Source organism: Lissotriton helveticus, chromosome 6 (assembly GCF_964261635.1).
Source record: "Lissotriton helveticus chromosome 6, aLisHel1.1, whole genome shotgun sequence".
NCBI classification, from domain to species: Eukaryota; Metazoa; Chordata; class Amphibia; order Caudata; family Salamandridae; genus Lissotriton; species Lissotriton helveticus.
This window is the reverse complement of record NC_136067.1, coordinates 890,926,246-890,940,551: the sequence shown is the minus strand read 5'-3', so window position 1 is coordinate 890,940,551 and position 14,306 is coordinate 890,926,246. Positions and strand designations below refer to the sequence as shown.

The 14,306-nt window shown below is 46.1% G+C and overlaps 2 protein-coding genes across 3 annotated transcripts in view; one reads left to right on the top strand and one right to left on the bottom strand.

Annotated features, from left to right (window-relative positions):
• LOC144763169 (amine sulfotransferase-like) overlaps positions 1-7,277 on the bottom strand; it is a 528,038-nt gene extending 520,761 nt beyond the window's left edge. Inside the window, exon 1 of one of the 2 annotated variants that reach the window (XM_078648509.1) lies at positions 7,110-7,277. The gene's annotated coding sequence lies outside the window, so the exon portion shown is untranslated. Of the gene's footprint in view, positions 1-7,011 lie in introns of both variants that reach the window. The other variant, XM_078648508.1, reaches the window with a different exon arrangement.
• A 113-nt stretch (positions 7,278-7,390) lies between these two features.
• LOC144763170 (amine sulfotransferase-like) overlaps positions 7,391-14,306 on the top strand; it is a 596,057-nt gene continuing 589,141 nt past the window's right edge. Inside the window, exon 1 of the mRNA XM_078648510.1 lies at positions 7,391-7,660. The gene's annotated coding sequence lies outside the window, so the exon portion shown is untranslated. The remainder of the gene's footprint in view (positions 7,661-14,306) is intronic.

The window sequence follows — 14,306 nt, the reverse complement described above, 5'->3', positions numbered from 1 at the left end:
GTAGCATTGGTGCATGAGGCGCCTGACCCATCGGGCATGCACGATCTAGCGCAACCCCCGGCGGAATATGCCACAAAGAGCGATCTTGGTAAGATCATGTCCACCCTGCAAGTGTTTATGTCAGAAATGAGGGAAAGTGTGTCAAATATTGGTGGGGGGGCTAGCCCCACGAATGTATGGGGCACTGGGGGATCAGCCCCCAGCCCGCCTGCTCCGGCCGGCCCACCACCAGGGTCCTGCCCGGCGGGGCCCCCGTTGGTGCCGGTGGGGCCACTACCAGAACAGGTGGTCACCCCTGACCAAGAAGGAATTGCCCCAGCACCACCGTCCTCTCCTCCGCCAGCGCCTCTGGCAGCAGTAGCACCGTTACCTGTAGCAACACCCATACCCCCTGAGTTACTGGCACACCCAGCTCCAGCTATGCCAAACACACCGAGCACGGTGCCCCCCCACAGATTCCTCCCGTATCAACAGCACCAGCTTCCTCACCTGCGTTGCCACCCACTGAGGATGAGGTGGTGCTGGACGCCCCCTTGTTGTCAGGGTGTTCTTCCTTGTCCTGGGAGGTTCCACTAGCGGCAAAAGAACTAATATGGAAGAGAGAGTTCATCGATATTTTCTCACTACTTATGTTAGGGCAACAAGGTACAGACGTGCGCAGGGCAGGCATAAAGGAAGACGAGAAAAAAGTGAGGTTTCAGCCTTGGCCAGAAAAATCAATTGACACCTGGTTGGAAGCGTTTGCCATATTGTCTTCTGTTATTATGGAAAAAATGTCAGATCAGGGACCAGCGTTGGTCCAGTACGGTAGATTAATCCATAATGAGGCAAAGAAATGGGGGGGCGTAGGTTGGCTGAATTACGACAGGGAGTTCAGAAAGAAGATGTCCAGATCGCCGAACATGCGCTGGGATCACAAGGAAGTGCAACTTTGGATGGATCATATGGGGTCCAGGGCGTTGGAAGGGGTTGCGACAAACAGCAAAGGGCAGGGCACGCGAATAGCGACACCTGAAAAGAGTAGCACTATGCAACCCACCGAGCATAGCACCCCGCCCTTTCGGGGGGCCAACGGGGGAGAGGTCAAAAAAGGGGAGGTTGGAAGTCCCAGGCAGGGTCATGCAGATTGTTCAACAGCGGGCATTGCCACTGGGGGAAATCCTGTAAGTTCACACATACATGCAGCAACTGCGGGGGGCAACACCAGGCAGGAGCATGTAGGACATCCAAAGGGCACAAGCAAGGTGGACAGCACGGAGGGAGGGGGGAGCTTGGCAGAATAAGTAGCACAGGCGCGATTGAGGTCCCCCCCACCCCACCCCCGCCGCCTAGAAAGCCTTCCACAGCTCTGAGCTGCCCCAGTACTGCTCCCCACAGCCAGCCAGCCTCGCAGATCAGAGCTGTGAAAGGGCCCTCACCAATAAGACTGGATCGATTGATCCCCTTGTTGAATAAATACCCGAACAGAATGGACGGGAGACTACTCCTAGGACGTTTTGCTGAAGGCTTTGTCATACCTTACAGAGGGGCACCGCTGGCACGTGATGCTGAAAACTTGAAATCAGCTAAGGACAACCCTGAGGTAGTGAGAGCAAAAGTTTCAAAAGAACTAGAGCTGGGGAGAGTAGCGGGTCCTTTCTTGCAGCCACCGCTAGCCAATTTCATAGTCTCCCCCCTGGGGATAGTTCCCAAAAAAGAGCCAGGGGCCTTCAGACTGATACACCACCTGTCCTACCCTGAAGGCGAGTCTGTCAACCACAACCTGGAGGAAGGGGTGTGCTCAGTTTCTTATTGCTCATTTGATGTGGCTATGGACATAGTACGAAGGGCTGGTAAAGGGGCCTGGCTAGCTAAAGCTGACATACATCCCAGCAGCCAGCATCTACTGGGTTTCAGGTTGGGACATGAATACTGTTATGACAGGTGCATGCCCATGGGCTGCTCCATCTCATGCGTGTTCTTTGAGGCCTTCAGCACCTTCCTCCAGTGGGTGCTGCAGGCAACAGAGGGGGTGGAAAGCTTGACCCATTACCTAGATGACTTCCTGTTTGTAGGTAGAGCAGAGACGCAGGATTGCGCAGAGGCACTAGCAAAATTCCAAAAGTGTCTGAACACCTGGGTGTGCCACTGGCCCCAGGGAAGACCGTTGGGCCAGCGCAGGTACTAGTCTTCCTAGGTGTAGAGATCGACACCAAGGCAGGGGAAGCCAGGCTTCCAGCAGATAAAGTCAACGAGCTGGCTGTTCAAATACGGACAATAATGGGTAAAGAAAAGGTATCACTGGACGACATACAGAGCTTGCATGGCAGATTGAACTTTGCTACCAAAGTGATCCCCGCAGGTAGAGCCTTTGCGCGCAGGTTAGCCAGGACAGCTGCCCAAATAAAACGCAAACACCATGAAGTGAGGCTGAGCATGGGGGTTAAGGAGGACCTTAAGATGTGGGGGGAATTCCTGGAGCAGTTCAATGGCTCTGTAATCTGGAGGGACCCCTGGACTAGAAGCCAGGAGCTGACGCTGTTTACTGACGCGTCGGGCAGGGAAGGATTTGGCGCGATCCTGGACAGGAAGTGGTGCGCAGAGAAATGGCCCAACGCATGGAGGAAGAAAAGGATAACAGCTAACATAACTGTCTTAGAACTGTTCCCGATTGTAGTAGCTTTCCACCTCTGGCCAGCCCTATTAACTGCAAAAAGGGTTGTCTTGTGGTCCGACAATATGGCTGTGGTACAGGCTATCAACACACAGTCTGCCAGCTGCGCACTTGTACTATGCTTGCTCAGGGAATTAGTGAAGGCATGCCTGTACAACAATGTGGAATGTAGAGCTAGACACATCCCAGGGGTACAAAACATAGCCGCTGACGCTCTTTCACGTTTTCATTGGCAGCGTTTTCGAGAGGCATGGCCGAGAGCGAGGGAGGAGATGACACCTTTCCCGGCTCGGCTCTGGCACCTGCTGCGGTGGCGCAGCGCATTAGAGAGCTAGGCGAGCTGTCCCTGGCACTCCGGACCATGAGAAGATATCAGGCATGCGTGAAAAAATTCTGTGAAATCATGGGCCCATGGGAGCAGGCGGCCTCAACAAAGGTCGACAGGGTGCAAGCATTCATGATTTGGGCCAAAGATGGGGGGAAGAGCCACTCGTGGATGGCCGGACACCTGTCGGCCATCGGGCACCATGCCAGGCTGCTGGGTCAGAATGACCCCACCGCATTATTTACGACCAGGGCGGTGCTCAAAGGTTGGGCAAGAGTGGTGCCTAAGTCATTAGACCAAAAGGCCCCCATTGATTATGAAAAACTGAAAAAGATTTTGGACTCCCTCCCCGCAGTAACTCACTCCGCGTACGAAGCATCTCTCTTCGCAGCAACATTCAGCTTAGCGTTGTTTTGGAGCATTTAGAATAGTAGAGCTGGTGGCTCGCTCCAAGAAGGAGAAGAACTCTAGGGCTCTGCAGATGAGGGATGTGCGCCTTACAGCTGAATCAGTTGAAATATTCTCACAATTCTCAAAAACGGACCAGTCAGGCAGGGGTAGGGGCATCTCCCTGCACCGCCTGGGTAATGACAGTTACTGCCCAGTGGCCCTGCTAGCCGCCTACTTGACTTGCCGCCCATGCACGGATGGCCTGCTACTGATACACCTGGATGGCTCCCTGGTGACGAAATACCACGTGGAGCATGTGATGCAAGGGTGCCTGTTCATGGCCGGTTACACATTAGGGGGGGCCAAATACAGCTCCCACTCTTTCCGGATAGGGGCTGCCACCACAGCTTACAAGGAAGGCCTGTCGGCTGAGGCAATAAAGAGGGTGGGGCGGTGGGACTCCAATTGTTACAAAACTTATGTGAGGCCTGTAGGTGCAATACGCCCTTCTATCAGAAATGAGGTAGAGAACAATTAGGCAATGAGTGAGGAACATGTTTACATATGCCACGGTTAGTGGCCTTGTGTGGCTTTTGTCTGTACAGTGTTGAAGTGTAGAATTACATGTGCCACGTTGATGGCTGTTCTGACTTGCGGTGGTTTGTAGTGTTCAATAAACTAAAAACTTGCAAACCATTGTGTTTTATTGCAGGAACAGAGGTGTGGGTGATGGGGCACTCTTATGTCGCAAGACTGGCAAGATGGGTGAATGCAGTCACTTGGAAGCATGGCTTCAACAACACTATCATATCGTGGTTTGGCCTCCCCGGAATGCATTGGTCTGAACTATTAGGAACGCTGCATAGGACATTGAGGGAGAATAGACGGCGGCCAAACATCATAGTAGTGCACCTAGGGGGGAATGACTTGGTAGCAGTGGGCAAGAGGCGTCTACTGGATGCAATGAGGAAGGACCTAAGCATCATGAGCAGTGAGCTGGGATCTTGCAGCCTATGGTGGTCAGAAATAACCCCCAGACCCATATGGCATGGGGCGTATTCGCAGGAGGCGCTAAAAGTTACCCGCAGGCGCGTAAACGCAGCCATGCGCAAATTTACGGAAATGCAGGGGGTGGGTTTCATCAGGCACAGCTTGCTGCACGCGAAATCCATCGGCTGCTGGGAATCTGACGGGGTGCATTGGTCCAAGGTAGGCATGGCAATATTCCTACTAGATTTAGGGGAAGCTCTAGAAACAGCAGGGTGCAAATAGAGGAAATTAGGAAGCTAGGTGGTGGGGGCTCTGGGCGCAGCGGTTGCCACGCCCAGGGCTGTGGAGGAGTTACAGGGCGACCCCCATACAAGACAGGCGCAGGAACAGGACCTGAAGCCCCATTGCAAAATGCACCGTGCAGAGTCATACATACTCCAAGGGGCCCTTCTTGGGGACTTGGGGTTCGACCGCGCCCCGTTAGTCCGTAGGGCGGTTGTAAGCCTGAGCAACCGGGGGCTTGCCGATAGCACCCTGCCTGGCTGGGGAAGGTGTGAGTTAACTCTCCCTTGTCCAGTGGGCGGGGTGGGTGGACGATAGGTCCACCGGTGGGAGGATTTATCCTCCCAGGTACCACACCGGGCTATGGCCGCTGGTGTTTCTTTTTGGCTCAACTTCAGGCTCCCTGCAACAAGGGGTTGCGGGGCGGAGGGGGTCGCCTGTAAGTTAACCCATCCTTTTATTTGTACATCAAATAAACCTGCAACTTCTTCATCCCAATATACTTGTCTGTGTGTTATTTGGGTTCTAGGGAGGCTGTGGGCAGCGGCGTACCGATGGACCTACTATGCATTATAGGGTCACCTTGCCCTAAACCTGAAGGACTTATTGAACTAAATGGAATGAACAATTAATTGATTACAGATGTTCTTAACCTTATAGGTATTTTCTAAGGAAAAAGGGTTCATTAAAGTTTCAATTGAGTGATCTAAGGCAGCGGAGGGACTTTCTTTAGGGAGTCGGGAGAGAGGTTTGTTTCCTTGATATCCGTTTAAGGTTATTATTTCTAACACTTGAGTGAGGGAGTGACTCGGAGCCTAGGGTGCTCCCTACAGCCGGTGGTTGTAGGTTTGTAAATGTGCACTCTCTTAAAACTAATGAAAAAACAATTGGTCCATAAAGTAGCAGTTTAGCTTCACAAACGTCTGGAAGGAAAACTTCAAATTACAATAGTTTCTTCTTAGCCTCCTTTCTGCCAGAGTACTTTACAGTTCTGCCAGTAATTCCGATGTGAATATTTTTTTTATTGCACACATTAATAAAGCTGTCTAGGAAGTTATCAATATTATTTTCTTAGCCATGTGCTTCAACTTTTGGTGTAAACTGTCTTCTGTCTGAACCTACAGATTTCTAATCTAAGTGAGCTCTGCTGTCAGAGTATCTAAGATCTGTACAGCTCCCGTCAGTGGTCTGGGAGCTCTGTGCAACCTTTCATTGTCCCACCTGCCCCCTTTCCTAGTAAATTACACTTAGTTTTTTTTCCATCTTGCCCCTTCCAAGTGATAATAACGAATAATGGGAGTGTTTGGCAATGCATACAATAAACGCCTTGAAGTTATACGATTCAATACGTCAGATGTACAAAAGTGCACGGAAGGAGGGTTTCAGAAAATAAATACATAAAATAATTAGAATTACTTCTACCAATTAGAAAGGTTCAAATATAACCTTCAAAGGAGAAGTATCAAAAGTTACAACAATTGAAGCAAAATAATAAAATGAGATTTACCAACGGTTAATTAAAATTGTGTGATTTCACCTAAAAATAAATCTATCATGATAAATGTTGTGCAATGAAAATTAGCAACACATGCATTCTTTAAATATGTAATTTACAAATTATCAACATGAATACTCAAATACATCTGAGAAATGTTTATTTTGTCTGCACCCCTTGAAAGAAGTTTTAAATAGAACCAAATGTGAGTGCACCATGTGGTTCCGATGTGTATTTGAAATCTAAAACAGTTCCAGTACATTAGCTAAACAGTCTTAGGCATAGGCACGCAAAAAGTCAAAATACAATGTATTTATGTTTTTAGATATATGGTCCCGATTAGTTAAACAGCACCAGCATCGATGTAATTTTTGCACCAACATTTCCAGATTCCACGGATTGCATCCAATGCTGATGAAATAGATCACTGACATTTGTATCGACGAGTGGACTGACTGACAGGTACCGTACAAATATGTTTTTACACGTATGTGTAGTGTAAATGCTGGTGCAATGTAGGTAATCCAGACAATACTATGCAAATCTATACATGCATCTTGCTTTTCTTAGGGTGAATTCCTTATCAGACATAATATGTTTTTTTATATGCTAACGCTCTAGTGCCGTGTAGCTCGTTAAACTATGGCAACTTGAGTGAAAAATGCCCAATCTACGCAACGGATTTCTATTGATGATGGATGGATAGATGAATAAACTGAGTATAACCTATGCTAACTGTAAGAGAAAATCAATGTACCTCAAAATCTATAAAACCGAGTTCCCAGTCATAGCTAGCATTTCCGCTGTATTTGCTCGGCCATATATATAAACGTATGCTACATCACTTCAAAATATGCTAAAACATGATGACAATACCTTATTCCTGCCTTTATGTTGTGTCCGACAGCTTCGAAAAACGGAGCAGTTCGCTATGATCTAGCAAGTGAAAGCAGCTCTTGGCGTTGAATACAGACCTTAAGAAACCTAGAAATGCCTGTTATGTACATTTCTTATGAGCTGGCATAACTCCAGAGACTCGTGTTTTCCAAGAGCCTTTCCATCTCTGAAAATCCTTCAGAAGTGCTTCAAATTTACGAACATGTGACGGTTAGAAATATTTTTTTTTTCTTTAGTCAAATAAATGTCATCTGCAAAAAGCACGAGTCCAAACTTTTTTGGGTTTCGTAACATGGGATGGGACACGTGGCCTGACTGGGAGCTGGAGGGCTTCTGTCAGACGAGCCCTGCACGCTGGACTGTCTCCAACTTTTTATCTCACTCTGAAGTTTGAACCAATCTAGTTAGTGAAATTGACAAATTCATAGAAAATGATCGAGCAATTCTCGTGTACTGGAAGTACTTGTGTGAAAACACGCCTCGCTGGGGTGAGGAGGTATGGACTTGCCTCATTGTTACATCACCTAGATACCAATGCCAGATTTTTATATTGAAAAGCTGTTTATGGAATCGGCTCAGTTTATGAGGCTGCTGAAAACAACATAAAAAGCGAGCGTACAGGAATAAGGTATTGAATTTCTATTTTGTATCGCATTTTAGTCGTAGTATTTCATGCACCTAGTTGAATATGTTCTTTTTTGCTTACACTTAGTAGTGACTGGGTTGAGCTATACCTTTTTCCACTTTGGTCTCAATCGGGAAAAAATAAATATTTCAACAGCAGTTCATTACTGCAGCAATGTTGACTCTTTGTTTCTTAGTTGCATGCATTGTATGATTCTTTAGTGTTACCATAATAAAAAAAATGTATTTCATAAAACATCCGAACTAAGAAAAATGATTGCGTGCATGCGTTTGCATGACACAGGATGATTATAAAGAATCCTTACATATTTGCAGGGTGTATCATGTGCAAAAACGTTTTTGCATCGGCCAGCGTGTCCAATTGTCGGTGCAGCTATTACTGGCCATCTTCAACAGCACCAGGGCAATCCACGCACTACCGAAATACTGCAAAGATTTCTTAATTACTAGTGTCGTCTGTGTGATCTTCTCATGTTTGAAGATCATTGTTGTTATTTAAAAATAATCGTACTGCAAATGTGGGCAGACTGTTGAGGGTACGGTTTCAGATCAGGGTCCGACAGGCCTATGGCAAACAGACAGTGCCCGACGAGCTCGTCTGACTGGCCAGTGTGTGGGCCGTTATTTGGCAATTTTTGGGGCCTGCTTTTATGGTCCTCTGCGACGGGTTTTAATGTAATTATCCCTGATATTAAAACAAATATTTCCTGCCGCAAGCTCAAAAACACACAGAAAGTGGTTTAATGTGGCTAGCACTGCTCTCGTCAGAGCCCTTTTTTTTAAACTTTCAACCATGCTGCAGAGCAGCCGCACTGCTGTACAACACGACTATAGAAAACATTGGCAAAGCCAATAGCTCTATCTCATAGATGAGACAGTGTTATGTATGCGAGCATTTCTCTACCGATATAGTAAAAATCTAGTAGCAGAATGGTAGCAGTAGACATATGTGAGAATTTAATTTAGTTTTTACTTATTTTTTAAATTAGAAGTAAATGATTAATGCGTATTGAAGTTGATATAACTAATATATTTAATGCTACTGTTTTGATTTACAGAGTGGTTGTCGTGACAGTGTTGATATGTTAAAGGATTTTTGTAACCATAAAGCACCTTGTGAGCCATTGCAAAGTGCTATGTTTGGTGCCTGCCAGTTTGTAGGCTTTGTCTACATGTTGTTAGGCTGTGAAACTTTTTTGAGTAGTACGTGTGGGTTGTACTGGTGTAATCACAGGGTTGATTCTTTTCAAGGATATGCTATTGCAAAAGAATATTTAAAATGTAATGGGGAGGTTTTTGTGTTTTTGTAGTCTTTTACTTTTATGTTGTCAAATTCAACATGAACCTAACTTGCCCTTTTTTCTCAAAATGACACCTGAGTATATGCATAAGATAGACACAATGCAAAGGTGGAACAACACACGTGACAATTTAGAAATGGCATGCATGCTACAGAGCTTCAGAGGTAGGTTAGGTCAAGAAGGTTAGGTATGGTAGGAAGTTGTGCTAGATGTAAACTAGGTATGGCAGATTTGGTATGGTGAAGTAGTTATGTTGCTGTAGATAGGTAGGTATTGTAGGTCAACATGATAGGTCTGGTATAGAAGGAATGGTAGATTAGGTTAGGTAAGTATGGTAGGTTGAGTATGGTATATTAGGTATGAAAGCTATAATTATTATGGTTGGTAGGCGTGGTATTTCATGTCTGATAGGTTATGAATGGTCTGTATTGTAGGTATGTTAGTCTACAGAAATCTGTTCTGCCCATCAAATCTGACGTATTCTTTGCTTAATTACGACCTGGTTTTTGACCTTTTTACTGTGGGTGAGCCAAACAACTGGTGACTCACCCACAGTAAACTCATGGTAAATCAACTGCATGTATGTCTGCCACATGGCACTTTTGAAAAAGCACAAATTTGCTTTTTCAAAGATTTTCGATATTTACCACAACCTTTTATTTGGTGGTAAATACTGAATCCTTAACTATGCAATGCACTCATTTGAGTGCTCCCTACATTTCAGATTCGGTAATTTACCGATTCTGTATTTTAAGGAATCAGTAATTTACCGATTCCTTAAATTACCGATTCGGTAAATTACTGAATCTGAAATGTAGCCACCTACATCTCAATAGCCTAATACTGGTCGGTAACTGCCGAAATTCAGTAATTTCGGCAGTTACCGACCGGTATTGGGCTACCTACATCTGGCCCTATGTCTTTTGTCACCCTCCTGTGTTAAGTTTAATTTCATTCCTCTCTAGTGGCAGGAACAAAGGCCTCCACAAGCAAAGGGAGCGATAACAAGTATTTGATTCAGATCCTGAGGAGGAAAAGCAAAGGGGTGGGTATGAAGGATCTGCATCATAAATCAGCTGTCATACTGTACTGGGATGCGCCAGCCCACTGAAAAAAGGAGGTAGCCCACACATCTGGAGCCAAGACAGGAGTGATCTCCCATTGAAGATTTAGTGGAAAATGCCCTGGCAGTGATGTTAGTAAGTGGTGGAGCTGGCGCCTCTAGATCAGATATGGAAAGTGACTCCTTGGTGATGCCATTTTGAAATGTTCAGTGTTTATTTCACAAGGGAACCCCGTTGTAATGGTCATGGACCTTAGGTAGTAGTATGTTACAATTACAAAATAGTCCCTGACAGGGGAGATTCACACAGAAAACAATGAAGATAGGCCTGAATTCAGTGCTATATTAAAGCTGTCTAGCCGGATAGAAAATTTAATAATGTATCAAATCACATAAAACACACGAATAAAGTGGGACACAATCCTGTGTCTAACGCAAAATTTATAACAAAGAGACAAATGAACAGAAATTCACAAATTCTGAAAAAGGCTCAATAAGGACAAAAATGCTTGTAACTTATATAAAGAAATGCAACAAGCAAACAATATGTAGAGAGACTGTTACACATCAGTAATTAATCCAATTGCGTGTACGATGCATATAAGGTCGACGACGTTTCGATCCCGTAGAAACAATATTGGGATCATCATCAGGAGGTAAAAATTACATGCCTGAGGGAATTTTAGCCTGAAAGACAATAGTGAAAGGTAAAAACACACAACAAACGGGGTATGGGGCAACTTTGACTGCACTTATCACAGTGAAGAGTTATAAGTAAATCAGGCTTTTTAGGGTGCAAGGGATCTGAGGCTCAATACCCCAGATGATCTTTCTATATGGTGTGAGTGGTTTGGATTCCTTTTCACAAATTACAATGGATTAACACCCAAAACTGCACTTGGACGGTTGACTCTTATCAAGAGACTGTAAAACAGCTTGAAAATGATATGTTCTCCTAGGTGAAACGTGTTTTGATTGTACAAGGTCTAATTTATATATCTCCAAAGAAAAAGGGACCGCCTATAGATGTGTGAACTTTACATACCAATATTGAAAAAGCCTCTGCACATTGCTTTTGCCCTGAAGAATTCCTTTTGGACGAAACGCGTTGGCTACGGTCGCTTTTAAGAAGAGTTTAAATAAAGAATCATTGGCACAAGACCTGCTGAATCAACTCTTAATTTCTTTGCACATAACAAAGTGTTTTACTCTTTTTACTAAGTGGAGTGGTGGATCAATCTGCTGTTACAATAGTGAAAGGTAGAGGGAACAAAAGAAAACTAAGTAGATTAAAAATTCTTTAGAAAAAATGATCTGTAACATAGTGCTAGTGAAAGACAAAGGTGGTACAACTCTTCCATCCAGTCCTCGTGTACTAGGTGTTGATACAATACACTTGCTGGGTAAAAATTGGTAAGATACAACGATCTCAAGGTGCAACAATTGATCAAGACCTTAAAGTGTTACGTGTGGGTCCTACGGGTGAAATGGCAGCCTTGCATACAAGTGCTATAATGGCATGAGTTGTGATGGGCTAAGTTGTTTCTAGCGTAGCTTACCAAGCGTAATAGCAGGAAACAAGCAATGAGGCAATTGAGATAATGCCAGGAAGGGATTACTGCGGTCGCACGGAGGTACGTTAGATCACTCGAGCGTCTTGGCGCGGGTAAAAAGAAACACATTTCAGGAATAGCCACCAATTGTATGGTCTAAAACCAATACGGGCATGCGTTACCTATTACCATGGCAAAGGAGGTAGAATGGGATTGAGACGATTCCCAATGGAGGGTACTGGCATGGAGAGGCGTGGTAACCTAGTAAGAAGAGAGAGAGCGCACAGACAGTGAGAGTGCTGAGGGGGTAGGCATGTGAAGGATAAAAACGCCAGCTACAGAAGGGCTTACCTAATTACAGGAATAGCGGCAACCAATCTAATTTGGAAATATATGAAAGCTGCTGTGAGTCACGCAACAATGATGCGGTACAATGACCTGTGCCAACAGCGTGTCAAGGGAGTGAGAAAGGATATGTTCCAGCAGGCTGTGAAGGAGGGTTAGGACAGGGGTGGAGAAGTGATGAGGCACCCCAGGATAGACCGGAGGTGCTGCAATTTTGGAACTTGCCACCACCACTTAAAAGGTCTTGAGGAAGGAGGCGAGCCCTCTCTTGATTTTGATTTCCTGCTGGTTAGTGGGATTGGAGGTGGCAGCCATGGACCATGGACCACTGGAAGGAGGAACCCCCTGATATGTGTGGGTTGTATCCCCTGATATCCATCTGGACTAAAGACTCTGCATACAGTTTCCCTCCAGGACTAGTGGGGCTCTCCCCAGGACCAGGAAAGCTGATCCTCCTACACCCCCAGAGGACACGTTTGGGACAAGACCAGGCTTCAGCACCAAGAAAAAGAGAGACCCAGAGGAAATTAAGGACAAAAGATGGTGCAGCGAGGCCAGGAGCGAGTGTAGCTCCACTGCCTGAACCTTTCCAATCCCCCTGGGCTGGCCTAGGCTCAGGAGTTGCCACAAGGAGATTTCATGTTTTTTTTACAAGCCAGGAGGGGGTGTGTGTTGAGCCCCTGCACCAGCTTCCAGAGGGCATGGGCAACCCTTCCCTCAGGCTGGCTTTTCAAACTGGGGGCATGGGATCCCAATCCTGGGCCCGCCATGCAAGATGGATAAGAGAGTGCCTTTGCACCCTCCCACATAGAGGAAGAGAGGCAGGGCCCAGGATTCCCAACTCCGGGTCCTGGCAGAACTTAGGAAGTTGGGGGAGTGCCACCCTATTGGTGGTGGACCAACCTGCTCCAGGTGCCCATGACCTGGGGAGCGGGTGGCCACCGCCGCAGTTAGCACCCTGCATGCAGATGCAGGCAGGGGAGCGAAGACCTGGGGGCAGCCTGGGATGGGCTTCCTTGACTTGTCCCCAAAAAAGGAGGCACACGTGGTTGCCCAACTGGGGCAGAGCAACTCCAAGAGGAAAAAAAAAGGAAAGGGCATGCCTTATAAGGCCGTGCGACTTCAGCTAATGCCGTGGCTCTCTCCAGGCTCAGCAGAAGAGCTGCTAATAAAACATTTACTGCTCAGGATTAGCGTCCCATAATTCGCTGGGGGGCCTGAAACAAACTCACCCATTTCTACTGCTTGTGGTGGACCCAAGACAGAAGACCACCGCCAAGGACTTAGAAAACAGCAGGGGGGTGGAGGAGTTGCCGGAGGGTTGCAGCCCTCTCCAAAGAGGCCCAAAAAATATTTTTTAAGTAGGGACCCTATGTTTACAGGGTCTATAAAGTGATGACTATCCGAGGATTGTCTTCACAGTTTTACGCACTCCTCAGTCTGGAGCACGTGTTCATCCTCTGGGGGTGCAGCACTCTCTAGGGGTGAAGGTTATGGTTTCAACCACTGTGGCCTAAATGTGTCTAAAAGGAGTGCATAGCAAACACTAGGAGATAATTGACGGAAAGTTGAAACTATACAAACACTGATCCCCATTCACAGTTCTGGGTTAAATCCATCATCGTTCTTTAGATCACTTAGCAAACCCAGTTCTGACACAGATATATGCCCACCAGTCTTGACCCTGTGCCTCATGGGAACAGTCCAGCCCAAACTGCCATGTCTTTCCTGGTCCATTATCTCCTTATGTTTGCTTTGTTTGGCCTAAGTTGGTCCCTTGCTCACTTTGCCACAAAATTTAAGCTAGCCTGGCTGATGAGGGGCGTTACCCCGAAACAGGTCCCAGGATGCTTGTTTCAGGTCCAGGGAAAACCTGGCTTGGCAGTTCGGGCTGGACTGTTCCCATGAACAGGTTTATTGAACCTCACCCCTTTAGGGGGTCAGAGGTGATTACTCAAAGTGATAAAAGGTATTTCCATCAGCCTTATGTATATTTGTAAATTACTGCATTGAATTGAGTAGTGTGTGTGTAATAAATGTGTTTTTGCTTTTTCAAAAGAAAAGTATAGAATGGATAATCATCTATTGAGTGTTATTATTGTGTGCCAGCGATAGGTGATTATTAGCCCACACCCACCCACCCCTAATTAGGCTTTGGTCTGCTATGCTCCACTACTGTGAGAGAGTCACACACTATAATAGGGTGATTGGTTCCCAGTGGAGTGCAAAGGTTGACCTGTAACTTGTGCAGGCCACATTGCTAATGGCCTGCTTCTTTTCAGTTTGGTATGGTATATATTGTAGGTAAGTAAGGTAGGCTATGCATGATAATTTTGGCAGATAGATGTGTTACATATGTTCAACAGG